Genomic DNA, 18,453 nt, shown 5'->3' with positions numbered 1-18,453 from the left:
GCAACAAGGCAACCGCTTGTTACTCTCGGGGTCTCCTAGCCGCTCAGGCAAATCATATGGTCTAAAAATGCATTTTTCATCGACAACATGACATCATCGTGCCAAGTGCGTGCTCTTTCAGTCAATTAGTGCGCATATATACAGCCCGACCCCCGGCCAAAATGTTTTTAATTGTAATTTTGAAGAATTTATCTGAATGTGCATGAACTATTTCTGTTCAAAATTGTTAGAAATGTCACATGTTAAATGTTTAAATATTAACTGTCAGTTTACTGTACTGTGCCAACTGTACTACTACCTGAGTACGTATTTTCTATTGTTTCATTGAAAATAAAACACCAAAGTCCATTTGACTGTCATCCGTTTTAATTATGAGACACATTTGTGTCAGTCATGATTTTTTTTTCATGCTTGAAATAAATTATTACTTTAAAAAAATTGTTTTATACTTGTGAGTGTTAATGGCACAGCTTTGCATCAGTTTATATTCTAGTTTCAAGCATGTTTTACTCAATATAGGTCATCAAATCTCAGCTACAAGCTGTAATATCTTACTGAGTTAATTTAGGACCAAAACCCTTAAAACAAGTAGAATACTCTCAAATAAAATCTGCTTACTGAGAAGAATTATCTTATCAGACAGAAAATAAGCAAATATCACCCTTATTTGAGATATGTAATGTTACTTAGATTTCAGTTTTTGCAGTGTAGTACAAACGCCCGCAAAAGCTGTAAAAAAATTACTGCTCCGCCTCTTTAAACCATTGACTCGAGCGCTAGTACATTTTTCTCCACAGTCACTTTTATAAGTTTAAACCGTTTTTGAGTCTGTCTGCAAGATTTTTGATTGTGGAGGCGTACCCGAATTGTAAATCCCCACCCTCTGTTTAAATATATATCTTGAAGTGGTAACCACTATATGTAGTTTTTACAACACAGTCAACACAGCTTCGTAAACAGTATATAGATTCACCCGGTCACAAAATTAGGTACAGTACACACGCTGATCGATTCAGACAAAAAAGCTGCTTCTAGTAGCATTTATGTTGCACGTTGGTGTTATTATGCCCATGCCAAGTTTAGATTAAGATAATACCGTTTGTGTGTTTCCTCATGTCCTGAGAGCTTGACCTAATTTGCTCAAAAAGGATCATTTTGTCTTCTTATTCGTATACTTTTCAAACGTTCTGGTAATCCGACAATATTGTGGGTATATTAGATGGAATTTTTACCTGACATGTTTCGACTGTCATCTGCAGTCTTCTTTAGAAGTGTCACCTGACCACTGTGTTGTGTTACCTATCATCTGTTCTTATAGTTGTGGCCAACCACGCAGACCTGTCAAGTCTACATGGTTGGCTCCACAACCCGCCCGCCGCTTGATGGTTAATGGAGGAGACTGCAGATGTCAGGTAAAAATTCTATCAAATATACAAAAATATTGTCTGATTACAAGACAATTTGAAAAGCTTGTCCTAATGTCTAGATAAGAGCTTCCACTTTGCGGTGACATCACGACATAGTCAGACTTGCAAACCCTGTGAACATAGGCAATCCAAAACAGCGTGCAAGTTTATGCCCAAATGTATGCATTTGACTCTTTAGCATTGTTTAACATGAGTATCCAGGGCCTAATTTACTAAGATCTAAATATCGCGTTAAACAGCGAGTGCAAACAATGAAATAGTGTGTACTACCATTATGTAAGTATTATTGTAGCAAAATTGTTTGCAAACATGTATGTCAATCTGTGCGGGTGTAATCCAATTTGCGTGCGTGTGTACTAATTTGTGTGTCTGTATATCAAACCGCGTTTGTGTGTTTTAAATCCGCATACGTGTGTTTTGAGTTGTGTGTCTGTCCCTAATCAGAAAGATCCCTCAATAGGATGTCTATTTACACGTGACTTTTGCGACACCTCTGCCGTGTAAGGTTTGAGCGTGTGCATCCAGGTTCGTGAGCGTGTAATACAACTTGTGCGTGCGCATACAGAAGTGCATACATGTAATACAATCTGCGTGTGTGTATCTATGATCTGCAAGAAGCAGGAACCCAATATTGGCTGTCTTTTTTAACACATGACGTTTGCGACACTTCTGCTGTGTATGTTTTGAGTGAGCGCATCCGGATTTGTGAGCGTGTAATACAACTTGCGTTTAATATATTCTGCGTGTGCGTATCGGAGGTGTGCCTACATTTAACAAACCACGGAAAACACCTCGCAATTTAAACCAATCATAAACAACGTACAGCTGAGGAGTGTTAAAGAAAGACGCCAAGACGCGCCTTACGTTGTTTGATTGGATTAAATTGCATAGTATCTTCTGTGGTTGGTTAAATGGAGGCACAGTGGATTGATGGCTTGGTTTGGGATTGGATATTTCGATCTGTCTGTACAGCGATTTAAACGTGTAAAAAGAGTGGTCTGTCTAACTCCCCCTTGCCTTTCCTTATACTTTCCACTAGTTGGCGCCTTGCAGCCAGTGATCATGTTATTTTGCGTTAAAGACAACAACGATGCACCATCCTCGAACACTTGCTCAGAGCTGCCAAGCTTCATGCTTTGAGCGTGACAGTCACGCAATTTAACCCTTTTTCACACGTCACGCCACGCTTGACATTTCTCACACTTATATTCCCCATTCACTACTATATATATTTTTTCATATTAATAAACTTTGGTTTTCGCAGCTTGCCGTACTTTGAGTAAGACTGATTGATTGATCGATCAAAATGACCTATCCCACACCAATCCACTGTGCCTACATTTAACCAACCACAGAAGAGACTGCACAATTTAAACAGGGACAGATTTAAAACACACTTACGCGGATCTGAATACACACACACTCAGATTGATATACAGACACACAAATTAGTACACACGCACCCAAATTGGAGTACACGCTCACAGATAGAGATAATTAATTATAAATCATTTTGCTACAATAATACTACCATATACTATTAGTGGGCGTGTTGCGAGAGATCTACTAAGACTCTGTGTGCAATTGAAAAGTGGTGCACACTGCCTTATTCAGATGAGGATGTTGGTGTAATATACGGGGCATCACCGTGGAGACACTCTCATTTACTGCACATTAATTTTATCATCCTCTACCTTTTGGCATTTTGCAATGTTTTCAAACAAGCAAGAGACATTTACCAAATTTTATGGGCATTTTAGAAGCAGTCAAGCGGTGCATCTTCATTGACACCATTTTTATTTTTTTTACCGCTGAAGGTACCTGGGAGGGAGGCTGCACTACTCTGCTCAAGACGTAAATTTTTATCATGTAGGATACAGTATATGTTAGTAATATACATGTATATTTGATGTGACAAAAACGAATGTTCTATAAAAAAATATTAAATAATACCAAAACAAATACATTTAATTAGTTTTAATCAGTTCCTAAGTCATTATGTTTCTGAATAGACAATGGGTCTAATATTTTTTTATTTCTGACTGTCCAATTATGGTAAAACGTACACGTAGGACAGAAGATTCTCTGTCCATCGCGTGGACAGCGCGAGCAATCCTCTCTTGGAGTCTCGTGCGGAACTGTGTCAGTTTGCACATCCTTTTCAAACGTGCTAAGTAAAATGCAAAATAGTGCTCCCCAAACGGTGATGAGTGTTGATAAATCACATGGTGTGTGCTATATATTTGCATTTTCTCCTCCCAGTATTGTGGCCATTTTGATGATCAGCATATATTTTGCATATTAATGAACACAGAGACACAAAATGGATGGCACGCTTTATTTATTAACAGCCGCAATCCACTTTGAACACGTTTAGTAGATCAGCTTTGGGTGTGCTATCAAGTTTTCACATGTTTTTAAGCTTTAGTAAATCAGGCCGTAGGACGAATAACGGGCTGAAACTAGAGAAGGAAGTGGTGACTATTTTCTTTCTGATTTAGGGCCTGATCTATTGAATGTTTGCATGTATTCAAACACATGCAAACTTGAATACACAAATCTTCAGCTAGGTGGCCTGTAGGTGTTGGTGCTAGCAACTCATAAAGTGGTTTGTACAAATAAATATTATCAGGTTCTCAATTGTGTTTCTCTTTTGGACTTGTCAGGTCGGTAGTGCATTCTTCACACATTCTTCACTCACGCTTAAAGTGACGGATAAAGCAATATTACAGTGGTACATACTGTAAGTCTTGCAACAGTTATAAAATGATAAAATTATACTGCTAAATAGACGATATGTCTAATATTTATTATTTATAGTCCAAATATGTTGACACACACACGTAGGACGAAGGTTTCTCTGTCCATCATCTTTCTTTGCAGCGCGATCACCTTCTTTCTGTTATGTGTGTGATCAACACAGGACCCCTGATTGTCACATGGAACAGGAAACAGTGAGCTACCTGAGATGACTTCAGAGGACCAGGTCCTACAAGTGAAGTGAATTGCATTTATATAGCGCTTTTTTCGGGCAGCACGGTGGTAGAGGGGTTAGCCTCACAATACGAAGGTCCTGAGTAGTCTTGGGTTCAATCCCGGGCTCGGGATCTTTCTGTGTGGAGTTTGCATATTCTCCCCGTGACTGCGTGGGTTCCCTCCGGGTACTCCGGTTTCCTCCCACTTCCAAAGACATGCACCTGGGGATAAGTTGATTGGCAACACTAAATTGGCCCTAGTGTGTGAATGTGAGTGTGAATGTTGTCTGTCTATCTGTGTTGGCCCTGCGATGAGGTGGCGACTTGTCCAGGGTGTACCCCGCCTTCCGCCCGATTGTAGCTGAGATAGGCTCCAGCGCCCCCCGCGACCCCAAAGGGAATAAGCGGTAGAAAATGGATGGATGGGATGGATAGCGCTTTTTTCTCTAAGAACTCAATGTGTTTTTACATAGTGAAACCCATTACCTACATTTTTGCTACATTTAAACCACTGTGAGTGGCACTAGAAGTGTCGTTCCCAAGGGCACAACAGACTGCTACTGCAATGGAGTTGCCACCACTACTCCACTTTTACCACTTTGTGGAAGTCTTCCTCCTGTGGGTTCACCTGATGTTGACAAACTTCCACGATAGCCCAGATGTCTGGTGTTAGCAATGTCTTTTTATTTGGCAGCGCACACACGCTAGGAAAACACATCCAACTTTCCAGTTTCCGCTCTATGACTTTTCAGTCTCTCAATGTCCAGTGCGCGTTTTCTCAGCAACTCCAACTCCAACCACTGTGTCTCGGTCCGGCTGCTGCTAATAAGCATGGCAGGTGATTGGATGATCTTCCCCAGCTGGGTAATCCAATCACCTGCCAGCTGTGCTTCGAGGCCGGTCCTTACACACCCTGCTCCGCGGCAGGCCCACAGACCACGCCCCCCTCCACACAGTTCTTTTTATTTTTCAGCAGTCGGGCAATGTTGGCAGAAGAGAAATTACAGATTACCGTACCAGGAGTTTTAAATTAGTGTATTTTGTGAAAAATTATGACATTGACATTGCTCAGGACCATCTACTACAGTAAAACATTACCACAGGGCATGTGTAGTGAATCTTAAAATGCAGTTTTACTATTGTATAAACTAACAGCCAGTTGGGAAAAAAGTTGCTACCGGCAGTGGGGTGCTGGAGCCTATCCCAGCTGCACCCGGGCGGAAGGTGGGGTACACCCTGGACAAGTTGCCACCTCATCACAGGGCCAACACAGAGAGACAGACAACATTCACACACTAGGGACAATTTAGTGTTGCCAATCAACCTATCTCCAGGTGCATGTCTTTGGAGGTGGGAGGAAGCCGGAGTACCATAGAAAACACACACAGTCATGGGGAGAACATGCAAACTTCACACAGGAATCAAATCCATGACCTTCTCGCTGTAAACCAGCGCTAACCATTGCTCCACCATGCTGCCCAGGAATGGTTTACTAAGATCCAAATACCAAACGCTTAACACCGTGTGCAAACTATAACATTGTGTGTACTATTAATGGGAGTGTTGCGTGTGATCTCAAAAGACTGTGTGTAAAATTGATAACCGGTGCAGGCCGCCCGATTGAAATGAAGTTATAGCGTGTACGGTTGTGGCCATGGAAACACTCATTTCCCTGCATATTTGTTATTCTACTCTCCAACACTTAGACAATATTGTTGAACGAGCAGCTCACATCTATAATCTGTAACACCTTTTTTACAGTATAGAATTGCAATCAAGATAACAGAGAATGTTTTTAGTTTGCTGCAGTGGACCATCCTGGGTTTCCCTTAGATTGCCAAGATACCTTTGGCGGTGGGGGCGTGGTTACGAGCATGGTCATTATGATGTAATCGTATAATTTGCTGTGATAGGCTTTTCTCTAAAAGGCAAAAAAATTTTATACATACAAGGGTTGTTCCACTACCAGTATTTTAGTACTGGTACCCAAATGTATTTCAATACTTTTCAAAATAAAGAGGACCACAAAAAAGTCACTATTGACTTTATCCATCCATCCATTTACTACCGCTTAATCCATTCGGGGTCGCAGGGGCCCTGGAGACTATCTCAGCTACAATCGGGCGGAAGGCGGGGTGACTTTATTTAAAAAAAAACAAAAAAACTTACGATATATTAAACATATATTTCTTACTGAATCAATGAATTTTGGCATTAAATAACATAGTGAACATACTAGACAACTTCTCTTTTAGTAGTAAGTAAGCAAACAAGTTAAAAAGTCTCCTAATTTGGTTGCTGACTCATGCAGTAACATATTGTGTCTTTAACTATTGTAATATTTTGTCAAAATTATGAAGGACAAGCAGTAGAAAATAGATTGATGAATGGATTATCAATCTAACTTCTCATTTACTGTTAATATCTAGTTTTAATATTTTCTATCTACACTTCTGCTAAATTGTAATAAGCACTTATTCTTCTGTTTTTTTGATACTTTACATACATTTTGGGTGATATTACAAATTTGGGCGTTGATCCAATACCAAGTAGCCTGTCAGCAGATGGAGATATTTCCTCAGCGCCAATAGGGAGTAAATGTCGTCTCAACGATGTCGTCTCACGGCAATTTAAGATACAATTATATTTTATTTTCGAGAGAACGACTTGCACAGCTTTGGATCTGATATTTCTATAATGTCCCCCTTTTTTTGTGCATTTCCCCATGCTATGGAATGGGTCAAAAAGAAGTCAGCACGCATGCATGTTAAAAAAACTTATTGTTGACACATTATTATCGCGTTAACATAACCCCCAAAAAACATATTTTTAAGGTGTGACGGCCTTTATTTTTCCGTTGTGGTGCACTACGATCAGTTACATTAAGGGGAAAACGAACCATTACAACAGCAGGGCATTCATGCATCTGGAATAATCCAAACGGGGAAAAAATACGTATTGCAAGACATTATTTCAAATTGTAGCTACATTACAATGACACATTTCCTAAATTAAAACACGAACAGCATTGAACAAAAAATGCCAGAAAACACCAGAGCAGCTACAAAATTTATAGATGATATTACTGAATAGACAATATGTTATTTTTTTTCTTTCTTACAGTCAAAATATGTTGACACACACACATAGGACGGAGAACTCTCTATCGTCTGTCTTTGCAGCGCGATCTCCTCCTTTCTCACAGCCATGTGGAAGTATTTACTACTATGATTTGCCAAACCCCCATTTAAAACTGCAATGCGTGAACTCCTCTTACAGTACCAGTAGAGTGGAAAAACAAGTTGCCTCTATATTGAAGCTATTATCATTTACATTATATATGATTTGTGACACCTGAAAACTTCCAAATTTTGCGAATAAATAGATATGATCAAAATAGTATCAATCTCTCTGAGATTCCCGAGCCATTTTGAGAGATAATGAGGAAGCCAGACATGTCATCACGTGACGTAGAGGTAGGAACCGTAGATCCCTTCTCCACCAACAACAATGGAAATCGTGCAGACTTTGGGCAAAATAATGATCGAGAAACGTATATTGTTGATCCTGAATATAAGGAGGATGAGCTACAAGTTTTAGAAGCTCTGCTCAACAGATCCAGCTCGAGTGAAACACTAAGCATCATATAGAAGTATTGCTAAGTGCTAAACAAGAAAAACAAACTACAAACATGATAAAATGATAGCTTACTGTACAATGTCTGCTCTTACTTTGATGACGACTGATAGGATGTCCATATCTTCCCTTTTAGATGAACAGTTAATCATGATGCACACGAAGGGTTAACAAGGAAGTCTCCCTGCAGACACTGTCTTTGGTTGTGTGTGTTTGTCACCAACTACGGGTATGAACTGAATGTCACAGATGAACAACTTATAGCTAAATCTTCCTGATATCCAGATGAGAGGCATGATTCACAATCGAGAATAACTTTGACGAGCCGAGACGCGATGATGCGGGAGCAACAGGACATCACTGCCAGCTCACCGTAAAGCAGCAAAGAGCTACTTAGCTGTCTGTATCATTGCACTGCTAAGAAATAGTTTGTTTGCGTTAGCACTTATAATAAGAACATTGCTAATATTTGGTTAATACTCAAGTCACGCTATGTATAAAGAATATTGTTGGCGGGTTTTTGGATGGTTATTTAGAGGGTTTTGTTGGCAAAATAGAGAACCTCCATTGACTACATTGTTAGCGGACTTTTTATGTAATTATTTATTTATGACTTAGAATGATTAAAAAACAGAAAAACATAAGTCTTCACATCTTACATTTGGGCATAATTTTTGCGTATTTCCAGTATGACTGATCTGATACTATGGTCAGAGTGCAGAAGCGTTTTCGTTGTGAGGTCAGTCTCCATGGCTGACTGAATTTGTGGCATTTTGTGATATTTAAGCTGTGTTTTTACATACTTTGCGGATTGTAAATACAATTGGATATGGTTTGATGGATACAATGAAACACAATTAAGCATATAAAGTCAACTTTTTTTACAACTCTACTGATACTTTAAAGGGGAACTGCACTAAAATAATACTTTACAGATACTGTAATTTGATTGTTCATGTTTTTAGTCAGTACAGATTGGTGTCCTTTCGCATTGTGTTGTGCATTACAAAACTCAAAAGTGATTTGGGTGCTTACATAGACGGTAGCTTACCTCTTGCCTATCATATGGATAATGCCGTAGCATGCCGATGTGTTACTATGCAAAAAAAAAAAATCATTTTTGTTCGCTCTTACAATAACAATGTTGCTACAGCTTGGGTAATATACAGGTTACGGAACGTAAATTAAGTATTGTTGGCGGTTTTTGGACGCATTTTTAAAATAATTTAGAGGGAGAATTTATTCCTCCCATTAGCTGCATTGCTAGCCACCTAGAACGAGTCGATTATTACATATTAGAATACAACAGGCAAAATTCCCCAAAAAGTGCAGGTCACCTTTACGTCCGGGTGCCCTGGTCAGTTAAGGTACTATATCAGGTTTTCTGACTTGTTAAAAACGCCGCTAGTATTTGAAAGCCAGCAGTCTAATAGACTTGTTGCGGTAACATTAAAGTTATTCACTTGAAGTCAAACCCTCATAACTTGCTATGGTTAAAAGATTTTCCAGCTAGTCCACTCTTTCCTTATACTGTACACCAGTCCTATTCCACTGGTGCAGGGGCGCCGCTAGGGATTTTGGGCCCCATGAAAAGAATCTTTACAGGGCCCCCAACACAGTGTCATTATTTTTTCTGTATTATAATTTCATCAACATTAGGGGCCTCTCTGGGCCCCCCTCCATCATGGGCCCCTAGAATCCGTCTCCTTTACCCCCCCTTTTCGGTGCCCCTGACTGGTGGCCCGTGGGCAACATCCGGCCCGCCAAAGCTTTTAATTTAGCCTGCCAAACAACACCCAAATAGGCTTGATGAAACCTTTCAAAACAAGGTTGTTCATGTATGCAGGACCCCCGCCACCAAGCAGGGGGCAATAACAAAGCATGTGTGTCACAGAGAAGCAGCAGTGGTTGTATAGAAAAAGATGGCACTATCGACACAGAAAAATTCTAAATAAATTGCGAAAATCTGACTTTTAACTTAACTTTGGTGATCAAAACTGGTTAAATACATGTAGCGCTGAACAACAGAGGGTGATAAAGCTACACTTTAAGTTTAATTGTGTTGAGCCACATGTGTGCAATGTTTGCTGTATGTATTAACACTAAACCTTTTATTTTGTTCATGTAACATACAAATTGGACATTATTAATGTAAATACCCAATGGATGTTATACTTCTGTAATGTTTATATTTACAGTCTTACAAACCTAAATAAAGGAAGACGTTTAAAGAAACAAAACTGAGGAAGAAAAATTATTCAAAAGAAGGAACATCAATCATCAACAAAACGTAGCTGCTGCTTCTTCGTGCTGTTAACGATCTGTCTAGCTGCACACGCTGGAAATGAGTAGCGAGGGCAGAATAATGAATTTAGTGACAGTGCAGTGTGAAAGCTGATGTGTTTACTTTGTAAAAAAAGTAAACACAGTCTCAAAGCAATATAACTTGCGATGGCACTTTCTAAAGAAACATTAACATTTTGATGTCCGGCCCCTGAGACCTTGGGTTCTTGAAACTGTGGCCCTCTTTAATATGTAGTGGAATAGCCCTGCTGTACACAGTGTACAGTATGTGCAACATTCATCAATGTTGCAGGAGACCAAGCATTCTCTGGTCTGTCTAGTAATGTGTTGGACTTGGGAGTATGTGGGGTTCATGTTCCTCATGTCTAAGCATCTATCCCCTCATGACATTATTGCCAAGACACCAGGAAAGCAACATTTGACCAAGTCCATCCCACTAATTCCACCCCTGCACATCCATATTTCATCCAACCTCGGCTCTAATGAAAGACGTGGCAACTACTTCACCATGGGAGCCTCTAAGTGCACACATTGAAGAGTGGGAAATCGTAAATAAGGAGAGTGGCCTTTATACAAAACCATGTGAGAAGGAATGGGGCCTAAAAAGTGGGTGGGAAACGATGGAAGGGGAGGGTGGGGGTGTTCAGCTGTGTTTGAGCTGGCAAGGCCATCTGCCTGGAAGAGCTTGGCTTTCTCCCATCCCCACTTTCCCTCCTCTCTCGTCTGCCTGTTTATCCCAATGCCCTTCAGAAGACATTAGCACAGGTCTCATCCTGTTATCTTCCGCTGGCCTGAATATGCTCGGATTTTAAGTAGCGTTTGCTGTGTTGAGTTTGGCATCCGTATCCATGGGAAGCAAACATGACATCCCCACTAAAAGGCTGCTGGGGCGCTGGGATGGGAGATACCTGCATATGGATTGCGTTTACACAGCGCCCTCTCAGCACCACCACCTCCGCCTCCTCCTGGAGACAATACTGCAGCATTAGAGGGAAGAGCACTGAAGCCTGCTCAAATTATAGAAAGCCAGAGTACCTCAATTTTGCAATTTGTCTTGAGTGTCTTGTCTGTCCTACAGGATTTGAAGCTCAATAACAATGTTTAGACTCGCTCATGTCAACTTAGAATGAAAATATGAACCATTTCATCAAGACCAAAACTGCATCAGCCTTTAATATTCATTACACACGAGGACAAACCTTTTCAGAAAGAGCTCCGCTAAGGTTAATGTGGTTGAACGCTTCTACAATTGTGATTCAGCAAATTAAAACCATGTTTTAGCAAACTCTTTCAACCTTCTAGTTGGGTAAATGCTGAAAAACAAACATTCTGGTTAAAAGACACATATTTCTTTCACTAATGCTCTGTGTACTGCATCTTTTTTTTTCCGGGCAGCCGCCTTTGGTCAACAGATGGTGCTATCAAAGTAGAAAATGTGCTGCCTGTTTGGGATGGATTTGCTATTATATTCTAAATCCAAACACTTCTGTTTTGAAATATTGGCCTTTTTCTGCAAGAGTATAAAAGGCAAGATATTTAACAGAAATGTTATGATGAAGAGTGATGCTATTGCATTACCGAAAAGCTTCTTTTTCAGATAGATTCATATTGCTTACAGCCCTTACTGTATGTAACGGTTATTGTTTTAATTGCATTTTAACATTTCATTGTGATAGAGTAAAACAGTTAGTAGTGTAATATTGTAACAATGTTTGGAGTAACGTGTCACAAAAGTTACATAACTTCATTACTTTTTCAATTTTGGCTACAACACATTAGTTAAAGTTAAGTTAAAGTACCAATGATTGTCACACACACTCTAGGTGTGTGTCCAATTTGTCCTCTGCGTGTGACCCATCCCCTTGTTCACCCCCTGGGAGGTGAGGGGAGCAGTGGGCAGCAGCGGTGCCGTGCCCGGGAATCATTTTGGGGGATTTAACCCCCAATTCCAACCCTTGATGCTGAGTGCCAAGCAGGGAGGTAATGGGTCCCATTTTTATAGTCTTTGGTATGACTTGGCCGGGGTTTGAACTCACAACCTAGCGATCTCAGGGCGGACACTCTAACCACTAGGCCACTGAGAGTCATGTATTGCTTTACCAATAGTGTTTATAAATGTTCTAATTCATCTAGGTCAGGGCTATTCAACAACATAATGAAAAGGGCCGCAGTTTCAAGAGCCCAAGGGCTCAGGGGCCAGTCATGGAAAAGTGGATGTTTGGTCAGAAAGTGCCTCTGCAGGTTATATTTCTTTGAGACTGTGTTTACTTAATTGCAAAGTAAACACATCGCCTTTCATATGCACCGTCAATAAATTCATTATTCTGCCCTCACTACTTGTTTCCAGCGTGTGCAGATAGTTAAGAAAAAGAAGCTCCAGTTTTTGTTGGATCGATGCTCGTTCTTTTGATTTATTTTCCTTTCTTAGTTTTATTTCTTTTCACTTCTTCCTTGATTTAGGTTTGCAAGACTGAAAATATCACCATGAAATAAACATAAAAGTATGCCGTCCAATGTGTATTTTACATAAATAAAATAGAAAGTTTAGTGTTGATATATTCAAACAATAAACTACACACCAAACATTGTATGTGACTCATTACTGTTAGCGTTGTCGTCCTCCACTGGTCAAATTTAGCACTACATGTATTAAAAGAGGTTTGAGCGCTACTCTCAGAGAAAAAACAACTCGACTACGAATACAAAAGACACCACGAGGTGAGCAATTTGAACTGTAATAGAATTGATATGGAATCGATAAAACTGGTTATTAAAGAGATCTCAGGACCATTAATGTATATCAGTAACCTATCATTTCAAACAGACAAATTCCCAAACAAACTGAAAATAGCTAACGTTGTACCGGTTCGGTCTCCAATCTGTTCAATAACAGATTGGAGAGTTTCATAAACACACATAGAATACTCACTGAGAACCATTATGGATTCAGATCAATATTTCAACATTGATGGCTTTAATGGAAATAACACAGGAAATTACCAATTCGATAGATGGTAAACAGTGTGCGGCAGCAGTTTTTATTGATCTAACTAAAGCATTTGACACAATTAATCACAATATTAAAAAAAAATAATTAGAATGGTATGGCATCAGAGGGTTGGTCTTAAATAGGTTAAGAAGCTACTTAACCAACAGGAAGCAATACGTGAAGCTAGGCGAACACATGTCTACAATGCTAGATATAGCCTGTGACGCACACCAGGGATCAATACAAGGACCAAAATTGTTCAATCTTTGTACAAACGACGTTTGTAAAAATACAAACTATATAAAGTTAGTATTATTCGTGGACGATACAACAGCGTTTTGTTAAGGAGAGAACACACAGAAGCTTATACAAATAGAAGAAATTAAACTAAGGAGAAATATAACCTCAGAGAAAAAATTTATTTAAAACATTTGTATGCACATACAACACTTAAATCCTTCAGTATATCGGTATGTGGACTTATATTATGGAATGGATTAAGTAAAGGACTCAAACAGTGTACTAATATGATTGAATTTAATGGGTTATGGGTTATACTTGTATAGCGCTTTTCTACCTTCAAGGTACTCAAAGCGCTTTGACGCTATTTCCACATTCACCCATTCACACACACATTCACACACTGATGGTGGGAGCTGCTATGCAAGGCCCAAACCATGACCCATCAAGAGCAAGGGTGAAGTGTCTGTTTCAAGGACAGAACGGGCGTGACTACGATGGCAGAAGCTGGGGATCGAACCAGGAACCCTCAAGTTGTTGGCACGGCTACTCTACCAACTGAGCCACGCCGAAAACTATTCAAACTCAAAGTGTTTACAAAGTACCAAGAAGAACCATGATTAACATTCTGAACTTATTGATACTCATCTCACCATATGAAATAAAACTTACTTCACTAATTATTATTCATATATTTATTTTTAATGTTATTATTAATGGAGTAAATTGTGAATAAATTGAAAACAGGAAGTGAACTAAAGTGTTTGAAATTGCTATGCAATGGAAAAGGGGTAGGATTAAATAAACGATGCTTCTTTCTACTCCTTTTCGAACATGTTGAAAAGAGAATCTGGAAATTGTAATTTATCATGTTGTAATTGTATGCATGTACGAAATAAACTCAAACTCAACTCAAACTCGTTGAGAGTGACAAGTTGAGCAAAGCAGCATATGGGGTGCCAAATTTTTCTTTGAGTTTTAAAAGTCTCTCTTTCTCAAAAAGATAATTGCCACGACATGTAAGCTCCTGTTTCCTCAACAAGCAAGTGGTGTTTATCAGGTATTTTAATATCTCACGATTTTCCTTTACATTGGCATTTAGAGCCAGATCAATACGTGATATGCCAAACGTTTTAAAAGAAATCTGACCTTGAATGTGGGCAGATGAGCTTTCATGTTTTTCGAGGATTCTTGGCAGGTATTTCAGATCAGTATATCCCATTTGGGTCCAAACACGGCCACTCGCTGAGAATAAAAGGCACCGAAAGCAATAAAGACGTTTTTTGTAGCACAGCCACAAAGCCATTCTTTTCCAATCCTTTTGAAATGAACGTGTTATTTTCTGTCTTCGGACCACACACGTTTGATTCAAATCTGGCAGCTCTGGCGTTGGTCTCCCGGTATTATTGACTTCTTGCTTTGAGTGAAAGTCCAGTCTTGAAAAATTATTTATTTTAGAAATCAAATCCTCCATTTTTAGGGCGAAAAAGCATCACAGTTTGCGGGAAGCGTAGCAGTTGTTGTCTGTTGTTTTCTTCTTCTACTTCTTAAGGGTTAACTGCTGTTGGCAGTCCATGAACTTTTGAACTGTAAGTTGACAATATATCGCCCCCTACTGTGAGGCAGAGGTACTTGCTGCCTCATGGCCTGCCTTTTCCCCGTGGCAACAAGCACGCGCCCACTCGTGCGCACACGCTCAATACACTTAATGTGTGTAGCCATGGAGGCAGCACCTTTGTCTGCCTCACTTCTCGTCTGCTGCGTTATTTTCAGCAGGAAACACGGAATTTCCGCAATTTTGACCATGAAAACTATCAAAATATACAGGAACCACAGCAAAATCACATAGAAAGCATAAACCAAAAGAGAAATATTAAAACTTATTTTATTTTATTACTTTGACCCGCAACCCCAAAAGGGACAAGCGGTAGAAAATGGATGGATGGATGATAAAGACTTTTACCCCACCCCCTGGTGGCAAGGTAAGGCACTGCCTCACTTGCCTCCCCTGACAGCACGTCACTGGCGTAACGTGGTTTTTGTGTAACGTGGGTTGGCTCATGGAATTGTACTTTACACTGAAAGATGGTGATGTGTGTACATGGAAGAGAATGCAGTGCGTCAGGTTGGATGCAACATGGAGTTATGCTGAGTGAAATGTGGCGGTAATTTTACTGTTGGTCTTGGCTTGCCATCAAAGTAGGCTTATGCTATATATTATATATCATTATTTCAATGGTGGTCCGTGCGGTCAAACTAGACATTTTAGCAGGGTAATGCCAACAATCTGTCACGACTCCAGACGAAAATATTGCTGCGTAACTTTACAAATACATTTGGCTAATCGACATCAGTAAAATGGGGAATAATTTCTTAGTAAACCATCTTGCAAGAAGCATAAACAAGAGAAACCTACAGCGTAGGACTTGTCGATTGCCATTTGAAGTTCCTTGGAGTAGGATTCGGATTCGGCTGCGTATCTGGCAACCTCATTCATAGAGAGTGGGAGGGGACTACAGAATTTGACTGTGATTGCAGTACCATTTATGGCCACATTACTACAAAGGCACCTTTAACATTTAGATATCATATTTACAGTCAACATTTAATATAAACTTGAACGTGATTATAGCTAAATCTGACAAAAGTGTGTTAAATCTGATAAATATATTTGCCTGTAAAGTGTCACTTTTCTGGGGTTTTTTTTGTTTCATCAACGTTTTCCACCTTAATGGTGTACTATTTTAGGAACTCAGTATTTCCAAATTCTCAGTTGGAACCATTTTCCCAGCTCATTTTTGTGGCATTTTTGCTCTTTTTTCAATTAACATTTTGCTCAGATTACGCTTGTTTGCCCCCCTGTGTGTTTCAGTTTGAGGTGACAGCAACTGTGAAACCTGAACATCACGTGAAATTAATCAACTCTATAGATATATAGAGATAATATAGTTTTCTTTTGGTTCGTCCCGTCACAGTTTGATACAGAAAGTCACTCACATTAGTTGTTTGGCTAAATCTTGTACACCCAATACTAGAGATGTCCGATAATATCGGACTGCCGATATTATCGGCCGATAAATGCTTTAAAATGTAATATCGGAAATTATCGGTTTCAAAAAGTAAAATGTATGACTTTTTAAAACGCCGCTGTACGGAGTGGTACACAGACGTAGGGAGAAGTACAGAGCAGTTGCGTCTCCCAGTCATACTTGCACAAAATAAAATGGCAAATGCTCCCAAAACGAGCTATTTGCTGAAAAAATTACAAAATAAAAGTGACAATGACTAACAATAGAGCAATCAAATAAAACATGAGGGAATTTTGGTGGAATGCATAAAATATATATTATATACCTGCTACACTCGCAACTTGAGGGTTCCAGGTCCATCCTCATGACTGCCATTGTGGGTAATGGGCAATACACTTTACCCACCTGCTCCCAGTTCCACCCACACTGGTTTAAATGTAACTGTCATATATGTTGCATATATATGTATGTGCTGCTGTTGCTTTAAGAACGTTGCGACAGCTGCCGTAAAGGAGGTGCGTTGCTAGCCTTCTTGCTATGTTTTTCGGTTCGTCGTAAAAGTGTTCGTCATGTGCTTGTACCCTGCTCAAATCTCGCAGTAAAGTTATTCATTGGATTATACCTTTCATTTGAACTTTATTACAGTAACTTAGATAATGGGTTTCAGTATGTAAAGCGCTTTGAGTCACTAGAGAAAAGCGCTATATAAATTAATTCACTTCATTTCCTGTACAAGTGTTCTGTCAATGTCTGTTACCCATTGATGTTTGCTCCCCAATGCTACTTAGCATGCGCACAAATATTTCAAATATCTGCCTTGAACAAAATACAGCTTGTACCATTAACTGGTGGTTTTAAATTACCGTATTTTTCTGACTATAAGTCACAGTTTTTTTCATAGTCTGGCCGGGGGTGCGACTTATACTCAGGAGCGACTTATGTGTGAAATTATCAACACATTACCGTAAAATATCAAATAATGTCATTTAGCTCATTCACGTAAGAGACTAGATGTATAAGATTTCATCGGATTTAGTGATTAGGAGTGACAGATTGTTTGGTAAACGTATAGCACAGGGGTCGGAAACCTTTTTTGCTGAGAGAACCATGAAAGCCAAATATTTTAAAATGTATTTCCGTGAGAGCCATATAACATTTTTTTTTAACACTGAATACAACTAGATGCTTGCATTTTTAAGTAAGACCAACATTTTTAGAGTATAATAAGTCTATTATTCTTTTTAATAACATTGTCATTCTGAAGCTAACCAATAATAAATAAAATACTTCTTACCATTAATGCGACTTCTTGAACAGGTGCAGTAGAAGTCGGATGGATGGATTAAAATGCATGATAATGTTTTATATTTTGAATGTTTTTTTTTTAACACTGTGATTACCAGCTGAATTATTCATTACTTATGTGTTAAGCAAAGTCAACTAAGATTTATCTGAGAGCCAGATGCAGTCATCAAAAGAGCCACATCTGGCTCTTGAGCCATAGGTTCCCTACCCCTGGTATAGAATGTTCTACAAACCCCGTTTCCATATGAGTTGGGAAATTGTGTTAGATGTAAATATAAACGGAATACAATGATTTGCAAATCATTTTCAACCCATATTCAGTTGAATATGCTACAAAGACAACATATTTGATGTTCAAACTGATAAACATTTTTTTTTTTGCAAATAATCATTAACTTTACAATTTGATGCCAGCAACACGTGACAAAAAAGTTGGGAAAGGTGGCAATAAATACTGATAAAGTTGAGGAATGCTCATCAAACACTTATTTGGAACATCCCACAGGTGAACAGGCTAATTGGGAACAGGTGGGTGCCATGATTGGGTA

This window comes from Nerophis lumbriciformis, linkage group LG06 (genome assembly GCF_033978685.3).
Source record: "Nerophis lumbriciformis linkage group LG06, RoL_Nlum_v2.1, whole genome shotgun sequence".
NCBI classification, from domain to species: domain Eukaryota; kingdom Metazoa; phylum Chordata; class Actinopteri; order Syngnathiformes; family Syngnathidae; genus Nerophis; species Nerophis lumbriciformis.
The sequence above is the reverse complement of the archived record's forward strand: the minus strand, read 5'-3'. Positions refer to the sequence as shown.